The sequence below is a fragment of the Dama dama genome, chromosome 12, assembly GCF_033118175.1.
Source record: "Dama dama isolate Ldn47 chromosome 12, ASM3311817v1, whole genome shotgun sequence".
Taxonomy (NCBI): Eukaryota; Metazoa; Chordata; class Mammalia; order Artiodactyla; family Cervidae; genus Dama; species Dama dama.
In genome coordinates this window covers 3343175-3356633 of record NC_083692.1, presented here as the reverse complement: position 1 = coordinate 3356633, position 13459 = coordinate 3343175, and positions in this window count along the sequence as shown.

The following is a 13459-nucleotide window of genomic DNA, read 5'->3' as shown; positions in this document are numbered from 1 at the left end:
AATCTGGCCCATGCCCTTACTCCTCCTAGAACCCCATCCTTTAACTCTTCAAACTTGTTTGTTTAGATCACACATGATTATTCATTTGCTCAACCAATATTTATTGAGAGCCAACCAGGGGCCAACTGGATTCCTGCAAAGAAGACAAACGTCTCTCCTCGAAGAGCTCTTTATCCACCAGAAAGATAGGCAAGGAAAAGGAAGTTACTTTCCAACATGATCAGTTCTGCAATGGTGCTGCTGGACAATGGCCTGGGAGCATCCTTCTGGGAATCTCCCAGGTCTCACCATCACAGAGATGGTCGTGTCACCTTATGGACGGAAGTGTTTTCTCAATTTTAAACTCCAAGGGTGTTGATTCTCAACTCTGTGGCACAAAGATTTATCTGAAGTGCTTTTTAATCACACAATTTCCAGGGTCCCATTTCCAGAGGTTTTGTTTCAGGAGGTCTGGGATTGGGACTAGAAATAAGCATTTTAAAATAAACCCCTCAGTGAATCTAATATAGATGAGGCCACAGGCCACACTTGGAAAAACATTCCTAAGGAGTCTTTTATTGTTTTTGCAGCTCACAAAACATGCCAGAGACAGCCTTGTAATCTCCATGCTTACATGTATGGCTTACAGAGTTTGCTGAATAATTGCTCTTTAAGAGTCCTTTGCTTACTTCTTTATATTCCTCCAAAGCACGAGAAATTGCATATCTTAAGTCCTTGATAATTTTAGTAAAGTTCCTTTTTGTGTTTGAATTTTTATAACAACAGCATATAGTTTTAAAAAATTAGAATTAGGGACTTTCTGGGTGGTCCAGTGGCTAAGAATCCACCTTCCAATAGAGAGGATGGGGATCTGATCCCTGGCCGGGGGGCTTGCCACGGATCTGAGAGCAGCAAGTTCTGCAGACACCGCTACAGAGACGCTCCTGAGTTGCCAAGAAGAGCCCACGTACCACGGGGAAGGATGCCCCGGGCCGCAGCTAAGACCCGGCCCGGCCAAAGAAACAAACAGCGAATTTTGGGAGTTAACATTGAAAAAGAGAACAAACTGCTGTCTGTGCCAAGGCCGAGTTACCAGTGAACCAGGCGGGGTGGGTAGGGGGCTGCTGCCAATCCCAAGGCCCAAGCCCCTCCCATGGGAGCCAAAAAGACGGGGCGCCGCTGCCCTCACGCGAGGCTCCGGCCACGTTTCAGAAAGATGCCACTGGGTCCTGGAGGAGGGTGTCCTTCAAAGCTGAATCCGCGCTCCTGCAGTTGTGACCAGGCATTCTTTCAAACAGGCTTCCCAGGGGCCTGTCGTGAGAGTGTGGACGGAGCCCAGGAGGCCCAGGATCCCTGGGGCAACCCGCCTTCGCGTGCCCGCAGCCCCGGGCCCAGCGCCTCGTCAGCCCCGCGCGCGCTGCGATCCGCGTCCTGCGGCGTCGGACCCCTGCTCTGCGGCTCTCCCCGGACCCCCTTGTGGACGTGAGCGGGGCTGCCCGCGCCCCTAACGCGGCGGCCTCCCGGGTCGCGTCTGCGGGGCGCCGTCCCCGCGCCACCCACGTGAGTCACCCTAGGCGGTAACCCCAGTCCGAGCTGGAACCGCGGGAGCGAAAGAAAAGAGGACGCGGACGCTTAACGCTCTCTCTGTTGCTTTTTTCTGTTCTCTTCCTGGTCTCAGGAGAGACGGGTTTACTCTTCCCTGAGAACCCCCCCTTCCGCCGCTCTCCCCACGGCTGAAACCACTGACCCACCTGTGTGATGTAAGCCCCACGCCGATCTTCAGATTCTAGAAGGTTCAAGAGTCTAGAACAAGTCCAGATCTTGGGCAGGGGCGTTTTAAGCATCTTCTGTTTAACAAGCCTGGAGGAGGAAATGGCAACCCGCCCCAGTACTCTTGGCTGGAAAAGCCCGTGGTCAGAGGAGCCTGGCGGGCTGCAGTCCCCTGGCTCGCAGGGTCAGACAGGATTGAGCGAGTAACACCTGCGCTTTTCATATTACGCTTCAGGACCCAGCGAGATGCATCTTGGGCTCTTACAGAGCAGGCTGGGGGGCATCGGGACCCAGACCTGCCGCAACGGAGCCGCCCCGTCACAGGCGCTGGCGGGGCCCCCACCAGCGGGTGCCCGCTCTGCAGCGGGCACCATCGCAGGGGAGCTCACACGCTCTGGCGTGACCCAGCAGAGCAACAGGGGCCCAGAGGTGTGGCCAACAGTCAGAATTAAGAGCGCGCTGGTAAGCAAGGGCTCCCTAGCTTTTAGGGGGAGTTCGAGCAGCTTCTCTTAGAGGACCCCTGCCACTAGGTAATTTAGCAGGACAGACAGACAACACAAGAATCGAGTTATCATTTCTGGGGTGTGGGGAGGGCAAGGACTGTACCATGGCTTTGGAGAAAAGCTAGCTTTGGTGTTCGAACAAATCTAGACGGAAGAGGGACATAGGCATAGGGCTGAGGTCTAGAGATGGGCTTTGGAGATCATCCCTAGGTCCCCCTTTGTAGGACTCAGAGGGGCGAACAATCCATCACAGGGCTGTAGTAGAAGGCAGAGAGGGTAGACCAGGCAGCCCTGGACACTCCTGAATCCAAGAGCCAAACACTGCTTCAGACCCTTAACATGTCTTTGCTGTAGCCCCAGCACCCTCCCTCGTCTTCACACGCCCTGGTTCATGCCCTATGAAAATGGGAATTGTTCTCCATGTGTGCCTCTTCAGGGGCTTCCCTGGAGGCTCAGATGGTAATGAAGCTGTCTGCAATGCAGGGGACCCAGGTTCAATCCCTGGGCCAGGAAGATCCCTGGAGAAAGGAATACAACCCACTCCAGTATTCTTGCCTGGAGAATTCCATGGACAGAGGAGCCTGGCGGGCTATAGTCCTCGGGGTCGCAAAGAGTCGGACACGACTGAGTGACCCAGCAAGTTATCTCTGTGCCCAGCACATAGGCACTCAACTTCTACTGTTGAATTACCCAGAATTATCTGGGCCTTCCCGGGTGTGCTAGTGAAGAACCTGCCTGCCAATGCAGGAGATATAAGAGATGTGGGTTTGATCCTGGGTCAGGAAGATCCCCTGGAGGAAGAAACAGCCTCCCACTCCAGCACTCTTGCCTATGGACAGAGGAGCCTGGCGGGCTACAGTCCATGGGGTCGAAAAGAGTTGGACATGACTGAAGTGAGTTAGCATGCTTCTTCAGAATAGCTGCTAAACAAAATGGGGAGATGAGATTACAAACAAAGTTAGTAACACAAACAGCCCCAAATTTATTCCCTTGGGTAGTGTTCCATTTTCATAAGAACTTAGTGGAAGTCAGAACCGAAGCACTGATATAGTCCATCCCAGTGATGTAATCTAGGGTGCTATATAGTCTATAATTTTAATTTCTAGAACAAAATTCCAAGGGCAGTTCTACTGGTGTTGCCACAGAAGATTAAGAAGAAGAAAGTTTATCACTTCTCGGTAGTTGTAAGTGTGTAATCCCATGATATGCTTTATTACATATAATCTATAAATATGTAATGTTTATATATATAAAATATATTTAAATATATATATATAGGCTGCACCAGGTCTTAGTTGCAGGATGCAGGTGCCTTAGTTGCAGGATGTGGGACTCTGTTCCCTGACCAGGGATCAAAGCCAGGCCCTTGTATTGGGAGCATGGAGCCTTAGCCACTGGACCACTGAAGAAGTACCCCATGATGTACTTTCTATTTTTTTATTGGCTGATGGTTACATAGGCTCGATCATATGGATTTGCTTTTGCTAATGTCAAAAAAGGGCCATTCGTTTATTTGGGCGGACATGCTGTAACATTGCTCTTAAAGTCATTGCCAGGGCATCAGCCCAAGAGGCAGGCCATCAGGAAATCGGGGCCTCGCCTCTCGCGGGGCCCACCCTCACTCCCGTCACAGGCTCGTGGATTTAGGAAGACGCGCCCCCTCGCCTTCCCCCTTCCCAGCTCAGCTCACCCTGCTTTACACAGGCTCCTGTTCTCCCTCCTCCCCTTCTCAGAGGCAGGCAGGGGCTCTGGTCATCCCTTCCACTGTTATCTCTGAAACGATGTCAGCGTGGTTTTATTTCACATTTCCTTTAAGATGTTTGTTTGTGCTAAAGCACTCATAGAGAGATTTTTTTTTCCCTCCCAGGGGATTAGCATTTTAGTAAGAGCTGAATAATAAAAGTGGATTGTAAAAGCCTGTCAGAAATGTAGTGGTGCGTGTCTTACTTCTCATAATTGCCTCGGAATGATTAGGACTGAACTTTGTTGTTGTTGTTCCAAAGTGAACATAGGCACTTTTTCTCTGCCAGGCCTCAAGGATGGGTGTCACGGGGGAAGTGACCTGTGATGCCTTATAAAATGTAAATTCTGATTTTCTAGATAAAAAGGAAGATGGGGAGCAACTTGAGATGGGGCATTCAGGTGTGGACCACTAGGACTGTTTTGAATGGTTCTTGACCTTTTGTGGCTCTCACACTCCTTTGAGACCACGAGGCAATAACATACATAAACAGGGGCATATAAAATATGGGCACTATTGCAAGGCATTGTGGGCCTCATAGGGTGAAAAAGATCCTTGTCATCAAAATATTTTCCCTCTTCCTTTTGTTCACTCTTAATCCATAAGTTTGAATAAATGGATGAAATTTGGAGTCCAATTAAGTTGCAAACATACCATGATCCTCAGCATTGGCTAGGTACAAAGGAAACCAGAAAAATTTAAGACCTCATCCCTGCCCCCAAACTTACATGTTCTACCTTTCAGCAAGACAGAGTAGAGTTTGGTGCTAGTTTGTGTGATACAGATAAAGAGAGTCAGTGTCTTAATCAAACGCGGTTTCGTAGAGTGAGAAGGATTTCCGTTGTACTTGCCCGGATCTGTAGGGATTAGATAAACAGAAGGGAAACGTGAATGTTTTGCATGGGGACAACACGGTTCAGAAGAGAGAATGTGAGCTTTGACGTCTGATACATTTGGGTGTGAATCACCGCTCCATCGATTACAGGCTCTGTAACTGTGCAAAATTTACTTAATATCTCTGCATTTGCATTTCTACATGTGTAAAATGGGCATTTTTTGTAGAATGGATGGGAAGAATAAATAAGATAATTTTTTAAAAGCATTTGGAGCAGTGCCCAGAAGGTAACAACTGCGTTCCTCTTGTTTGCTACTGCATCTCAAGAGCATGACCCAAGGGCTGGCACACAGAAGGTGCTCAAATAAATATCTGCAAGAATGTTAAGTGGATGAGTAAGCGAATGAATGAATGAATGAAAAAAATGCATTGCGTAGTAGGCAATAACAATGGGTCCAATGTGTGGCAGTATAAAAATGTACTTCTCAGACATATTATAGGGAATAAAATTATAGGATAGCTTTAACTAAAGTGGATTCACATTGTGTTCTACATTATTCAAAGACAAACTTCTCAGTGTCTGGGTTATTTAGGCCTTTTACAACCTCATCACGAGTTTCACAATTCTGCCTGATACTCGTGTCTTTTTCCCTTTGTCTTTGGTTTTCAGCAGTTTACTATGATGTTCCTAAGTGTGACTTCTTTGTATTTGTCTTACATGGGGTTCCGTTATCTTCTGGACTCTGTAGGTTGATGGTCTGCATCAGTTTTGGCAAATGTTTGGCTGCTGCTGCTAAGTCACTTCAGTCGTGTCCAACTCTGTGCGACCCCATAGATGGCAGACCCCAGGCTCCCCCGTCCCTGGGATTCTCCAGGCAAGAACACTGGAGTGGGTTGCCATTTCCTTCTCCAATGCATGAAAGTGGAAAGTGAAAGTGAAGTCGCTCAGTTGTGTCCGGCTCCTAGCGACCCCATGGATTGCAGCCCACCAGGCTCCTCCGTCCATGGGATTCTCCAGGCAAGAGCACTGGAGTGGGGTGCCAGTGCCTTCTCCAATGTTTGGCTAAGACTCCTCAAATATTGCTTCTATCCTATCCCCTTCCTCTCCAGGTCTCTGATCACCTACATGTTAGAGCTTTTCACTGTACCTCATATATCTTTTACCCTCTTTTCTTTTTTTTTTTCATTCTTTTGTCTGTGCTTCAGTTCAACATTTTCTATTATCTTGTTTTTCAGTCACTAACTTCTTATCTGATCCACTATTAAACCCATTTAAGGGTCTCTTAATATCAGATACCATGCTTTTCAATTCTAAAATTTTTATTTTATTCTTTTAAAATAGAATTCAAGTCTCTAATAAAATTATCTATCTTTTCTTCTATTTTCTTGAATGTAGTCATCATAGTTATTTTAAAGCTCTTATCTGCTGTTTCCATTGTCTAGGTTACCTATAGGCCTATTTTTACTGTTTATTTTTCCTCTTGGTTTTCGATCATATGGTACCTCATATGGAGCTTGTAACAGCTGTATCACCTTTTGTGACCACTTCTGTTAGGTAAATCCTTAAGAGATATCCAGGTATTTATAATGGATGTGTAAGGCAGAATCTTCTTTCCAAAATCACAGAGAGAGCTATTTGTGAGAACATATCTAAGGGGCCAAGCATCACCATCTGGTTAACATCCTCCAGCGTTCTGAAGGGTCTGAAGGACTTCCTCCATTCACCATTCATTCAACAAGTGTTTGAGACCTTGTCAGTGCTGTTCGCTGCTGAGGCTGTCTTGGTGGTCAAGATCAGGTCTCTGTACTCACAGACTTGCATTTTTATGAGGGAAAGACAGCAAAAAAATAAACTACTAAATAGCAGGGAAACTATCAGATATTCATGAGTGTGTTCTAATGATTATTAAAATCGATGACAAACAGTAATTAGGGGGATGCTTTACATCGAATGGTCAGGGAAGGATGTTTTCTGGAAGAAGGTGACTCTTGAGGTGACTGAATGACAAGAAGGAATCAGCCAGGCAATGATGAGAAAGCATCGGAGGCAAAAGGCAGAACTAGCCCAAGAGCCCTAAGAGAGGAATGAGGCTGACACATGTGATGGTTAATTTTATGTCAACTCAGCTGGGTCATGGTGTATGCGGTTGCTCAGATATGCATTTCAGCGTGATTTCTGGGTGTGTCTGTGAAGGTGTTTCCAGGTGAGGTTAGCGTTTGAACCTGTAGACTGAGTAAACAAGATTGACCTTGCCAGTGTGAGTGGGCATCATTCAATCCACTGAGGGCCTGGCTAGAAGAAAACGGTGGAGGAAGGGAGAATTTACTCTCTCTGCTTGACTGCTTGATCTGGGCCAATGGTCTTCTCTTGCCCTTTGCTGTTGTTCAGTTGCTGAGTCCTGTCCAACTCTTTGCGACCCCATGGACCACAGCATGCCAGGCTCCTCTGTCCTCCAGTATCTCCCGGAGTTTCCTCAGATTCACGTCCATTGAGTCAGTGATGCTATCTAACCATCTCATCCTCTGCCATCCCCTTCTCCTTTTGCCTTCCATCTTTCCCAGTATCAGGGTCTTTTCCAATGAGCTGGCTCTTTTCCTAGGACTGGGATTTATCATCATCGTTCCTGGCTCTTAGGCCTTCAAACTTGTGGGATGCCCCGAACTCATATTATCAGCTTTCTTGGTGCTCAGGAGTTCAGATCCAGGCTACCGCCCATACCAGTGGGTCTCCTGGGTTTCCAGTGGCAGATGCTAGATCGTGGGACTTCTCAGCCTCTATAATCATGTGAGTCAATTCCTTACAATAAATGTCTTCATGTATATAAATATAAAGAAGCTATTGATTCTTTCTGGAGAACCCTGACTAATGGTTCGAGAAAAAGAAGGAAGGTCAGTGTGACCCGAGTGAAATGGGGGAAGTTGAAAGTGAAAGAAAGGAGGTGGTGGACAGGGACTCACCAGATCCCTGAGCGTTTTATAAGTCAGAGTAAGGAGTTCAGATTTATCTTAAGCTTGATAAGAAGCCACTGAAGAGCTTTCAGGAGGAGAGGAACAGGGTCTGATTTATATTTTTAAAAGCTCACTTTAGCTTTTGTGTGGAAAGAAGCAATTTGCAGAGAGGCAAGACTGAAAGTAGAAAAACAAGTTGGGCTGTGATTGCCGTGGTCCAGGAGAGCGTGGTGAGGGCCGGGATGGGAGCAGTGGGGCGAGGAGATGAGCAGAAATGGAGAGACCCAGGACTGCATTCGAAGGGAGAGTCAACAGAACTTGCCAGCAGCTGGGTGTGAGTGGGGAAGGACAGCTAACTCGAGATAAATCCTAGATTTCTGGCATGAGCAATTTGGTGGGCAGTAAAGTCATCTCACTGATTTGGGAAAGCTCATCTGGAGGTCAGTGGGGTGGACTGGGAATTCTGCTTTGGCTTCATTAAATCAGAGATGCCCACTCACCATCCAAATGGACACAGCAAGTTAATACTTTGGTACATGCTTTCCAGAGAGAGGTTCGGCTAGAGATAAAGAGTGGGGAATCACTCACATGTAAATGCCATTTGAATTAGCCTGGGTCTAGATGAGAGTCCTGTACATCTTAGTCACCTATTTGGAAACTTGATAGCTTGGACCGGAAGAGACATTAAAAACCCGGGGGCTCAGCGGTAAAGAATCTGCCTGCCAGTGCGGGAGATGCGGGTTCGATCCTGACCTGGGAAGATCCCTTGGAGAAGGAGATAGCAACCCACTCCAGTATTCTTGCCTGGGAAATCCCAGGGACAGAGGAGCCTGGAGGGCTACAGACCATGGGGTCACAAAAGAGTCAGACACGACTGGGCAACTAAACAACAAAACAAGAGTCCAGTTCTTTTCTTTTATGAACAGGAAAAATGAGGCCCTGTGAGGTTAAGTGCTTTTTGTCATAGCTATACAGTCCATCAGAATCCAGGATCTCCTTACTTGGTTCACTGCATTTTTATTTACCTTCTGCTTCTAAAATAGTGCAACTTAACTCCAAAGTTATGGCAAATATTTGTGGAAAGGGATAATCACACTCTGTGCAATATTGGATTTTAAATGATAAAAAAAAAAGTTTAAAAAGAAAAGAAACCACAAATAGTTTGCTTTAAAATATTTCACTGTCAATCTGAATTCAAATAAAGAAGCAGCTTGGTTGGGAGACTGGTTGGCTTGGTGAAAAATGAATTAGCAGGAACATTTTTATCCAGAATTGATTGTAGCTGGTGCAACCTTTTTAAGAGAAGGCTTTAAATTAAAAGGCCAATTGCTTCCTCATCATATAGAAGGAAAAAAACTTGCAAGTAAAATCCCATTACCTGAGTTGTTAAACTGGGTAGTAAAATTCCTTAGACCACTGAATTTGACACACATTCATACACACAAATACACAGTCACAACTTCATTAGACAAACAGCAAGTGTGTGTCCCACTGCTCCAGAAAAGTGGCGCAGAAGGGAGCCGTGAGATTCAAAAGAACAACTGTGGACATTTTGTGTTGGCACGCCTAGAATAAAGTGAAAGAGGCAAGAAGTTGAAGCGGATGTTAGCAGCTTTCCCATTTAGCAGCAAAAAGCTAATCTAGGCACAGCAGATAAAACAGCATGGTAATAAATGATCAATAATTCTTTGTATGCAGGTAACTCTGACTCATTCATGAAATTCTCAATAACTATAGAAGACATTCCAAACAGAATGTTCCAGATGTCAGTCTGCCTGAGAGACTTTTCTGAGAAGAAAGCAACAGCTGTGCCTTCCCCTGTGTCCACATCCGACAAACTTCCTGCCAACACAAGAGACAGCCACAAGCATCATTCACCTCTTTGAGCTTCAATTTCCTGGTCAGTAAAATGAAGCAGGTGATTGCGTGGAAACACCCAGGGGCTTTGAAATCACATTTCCAACACTCGCCAAGGCCAAAACCAATAAAAAAAGAAAAAATAATAAATTCTAAGTTCATGTAAGACTAACTTTTTCTCTATATTCAAGCACAGCTGTGATTGGCTACTTGGAAAGTCACCTAACTCTGACCCCCTTTCTTTTTGCTTCCCACCTAAGATACGTTTACTTTGGTATTTTATTGAATCTTTTAAAGTAGTAAACACTATTTTATAAATAAAGTCATGGTAACTCCTCTAGTAACTACAACATATAAATCCAATATTCAAACATCAGCTCAGATGAGATCATGATGGATCACTTAAATGATGGATTATTTTCAAGGCGTGAAGATATGGTAGGAGACTAGCCTCATGTGAAGATATGCTGTAACGTTAGGTCAGTAAACAAGATATCACTTGTGAAAACTAGGGGTGTCCCCTTTGAGTGAGGAGGACTTTCTCTCTCGTTGACCCCATCTGTGAACTCTTTTCAGGGCTGATGCCACACCAGTGACCAGCCTCGGAGTGCAAGAGGCGTGTTCTGCTTACTGACTGTCCAGATCAAGGCTCCACTAATTCTCTATATTTGGGAGAAATTAAACTCAACAATAACCCTGCTTCCCTCTGTCATCACTACATGCTGACCCAGTTCAATGTCAACCCAAATTTGACATGTGCCAAGTTTCATAGTGGTGAGTTTCCATAAATTCCAGGATTTTGGTGATAGCAGAGCAGGAACCATTCCTGATGTTCTTCTTTTTTGACAACACGCTACTGTTACTGCTGTATTTCCAGCAATTAGCGCAGTGCCTGGTACATGTTTGGCACATGTTAGGCACATGTTAGGCACATTGGTACATGTTAGGCACAATGTGTTTGCTGAAAGCTGGGTGAATGAGTGAGTGAATAAACACCCTTAGAACTGGGGAAGGACTTTATGTGATACAAAGGTGGAGAGCAGGACCGCATCAACAGGTCGCTTAAAAGTTTCCCAAACCAGCTCTGCATCATCTATGCTTAGGGTATGCAAGGGGCAACAGCGAGGGACCGCTGGACACCCAGCAGAATGGCACAAATCTGCAAGGCCGACAACGTCCAGTGCGGGCGAGGCGGTGGAACACAAGGAATCCTCATTCGTTGCCAGTGGGAATGCAAATGGCTGCAACCACTGTAAGACAATTCGGCTCTTACATGCTCCTTGGTACTTATCCAAAGGAGTCGGAAACCTACATCCATACAAGAAAACCTGTGCACAAATGTTTGTGCCGGCCGTGTTCATAATTATGCACATTTAGAAGTACCTAAGACAGCCTTCAGCGGGTGAGTGGATAAAGACCCTGGTACGTTCGGACAGTGGGGTGATGTTCAGCTCTAAGAAGAAATGAGCTATTGAGCCACGAAGGGACATGGAGGAATCTTAAATGCGTGTGACTAAATGAAAGAATCTAGTCTGAAAAGGCTACATACCATATGACATTCCGGAAAAAGCAAAAACTATGGAGACAGTCAAAATGCTGCCAGGGGTTGGGGTTGGGGGCTGTGCGTGCTCGGTCCTGGCCGACTCTTTGCGGCCCCTTAGGTTGCAGCCCGCCGGGCTCCTCTGTCCGTGGAATTTCCCAGGCAAGAACGCTGGAGCAGGTTGCCATTTCCTACCCGCAGGGATCTTGCCGACCCAGGGGTCGACCCCCCATCTCTTACCTTCTGCGTTGGCAGGTGGCTTCTTTACCACCAGCACCCCCCGGGAGGGATGGATAGGCAGAGCACACTGGGGTTTTAGGGCCGGGAAACCACTCTCTATGATGCCGGAATGATGGACAAGTGTCCCGCACCTTCGCCCAAACCCATAGCGTGAGTCCTAAGGTAAAGTGTGGACTTTGGATGGGTAACAGTGTGTGAAGGTAGATTCATCAGCTGAAACAAAAGCACTATTCTGGTGAGGGATGTTATAACAGGAGAGGCTATACCTGTGTGGAGGCAGGGGCACATGGCAAATCTCTGTTCCTTCCCCTCAATTTTGCTGCGAACCTTAACCTGCTCTTTAAAAAACCTATTTTGAAACAAAATTCTAAGAATCTTCAGAAAAAGGGAATGAGGTGAAATGCTTCCTACACTCCCTCTGTCCTACGTAAACTCCAAACCCCATGCAAAAGCGCCCAGTTTCCCCACTGCAGGTATAGACTTCAATTAAACTGTAGGAAGCAAAAAGATTTGCTTTACTCCAAAGCCTGCCTCTTTCTATTTTACCACATCATCTTCATCATCCAGAGTCTCCTAAAGTATGCCATATGCCTTGCTGTTGTTCAGTCACCAAGTCTTTGTTGTCAGCCGTGTCCAACTCTTCGCAACCCCATGGACTGCAGCACGCCAGGCTTCCCTGTCCATCACTGACTCCCAGAGCTTGCTCAAACTCATGTCCATGGAGTCGGTGATGCCATCCAACCATCTCATCCTCTGTTGTCCCCTTCTCCTCCTGCCCTCAATCTTTCCCAGCATCAGGGTCTTTTCAAATGAGTCAGTTCTTTGCATCAGGTGGCCAATGTATTACAGCATTCAGATTTCTTTATGGTCCAGCTCTCACATCCATACACTAGTACTGCAGAAACCATAGCTCTGACTATACAGACCTTTGTCGGCAAAGTAATGACTCTGCTTAGTCAAGTCCAACTCTTTTGCGACCCTGTAGACCGTAGCCCCCCAGGCTCCTCTGCTCATAGGACTTCCCAGGCAAGAGCACTGGAGTGGGTTGCCATTTCCTTCTCCAGGGGATCTTCCCAACCCAAGGATCAAAGCTACATCTCCAATACTGACAAGGGCTTCTTTACACTGGGCCACCAGGGAAGCCCTGCTGTTGACCTGCCTCATTTTAAATGGAAAAATACTGAAAATGAGCTTGATGACTTAAAGACGCAGTGAGGAACGTAGTTTCCAGGATCATGGAGCTAATTGCAGAACGGGGAGCTACTTGGCCAGACACAAACCGGCTCCTCGTTGCTGGGATTTTGAATCACTGAGTCTGGTTCTTTTTCTGTCTTCTGGTCACCAGCCACCATGTGGATTTTTAGAAGCCTCTTGATCTTTTTCAGATTATTTGTTCCTGATTTTCTATGGGCTAAGAAAACAGGTAACCAGGTTTATTAGGATCATGTCTGAAATAAGAAAAGACAGTGGCTGAATGGCAGAGAGAAAAGATGGAGATAAAATGCATCATGAGCTGAGTGAATGAGATCCATGGTGTTTATTTTAACCTCTCAGAGGCCTTTTTCTTTGAGCTGTGTTCTCAGTGACTGACATTATTGGAAAAATGACCTCTGGGTAGGTGAGTTATTGCTACAAAAAGGCATTGTTTCCTTTAAAATGAATAAGAATGGCAGCTAATACTATATTCCATTTTCTTTGTAAAATGGATTCTCTGTTTTTTAAAAAAAGCAACCAAAAGAACCCAACAACAACAAAAAAAGGTGGAGAGATACACTCTAGGAAAGGAGACCTAAAGGGAGTCACATTATATGAATAGCTAAGTTGATAGGAAAATAAATGTTGTTTTGCTCATAACACAGAAAAGTCAATAGGCAGCAAATGAACTTCAGAGTAGCAGGGCCAATATTCATTTAGATGTCCTCTGTCATTAAAAAACAACACCCAGGGAAAACAGAGCCGTAGCGTAGGCACAGTGCCTGGAAGGGTTACACATGCAGAGGAACAAACTGGTGTATAAATAGATTTGTAAAACTTATTCATGAAAC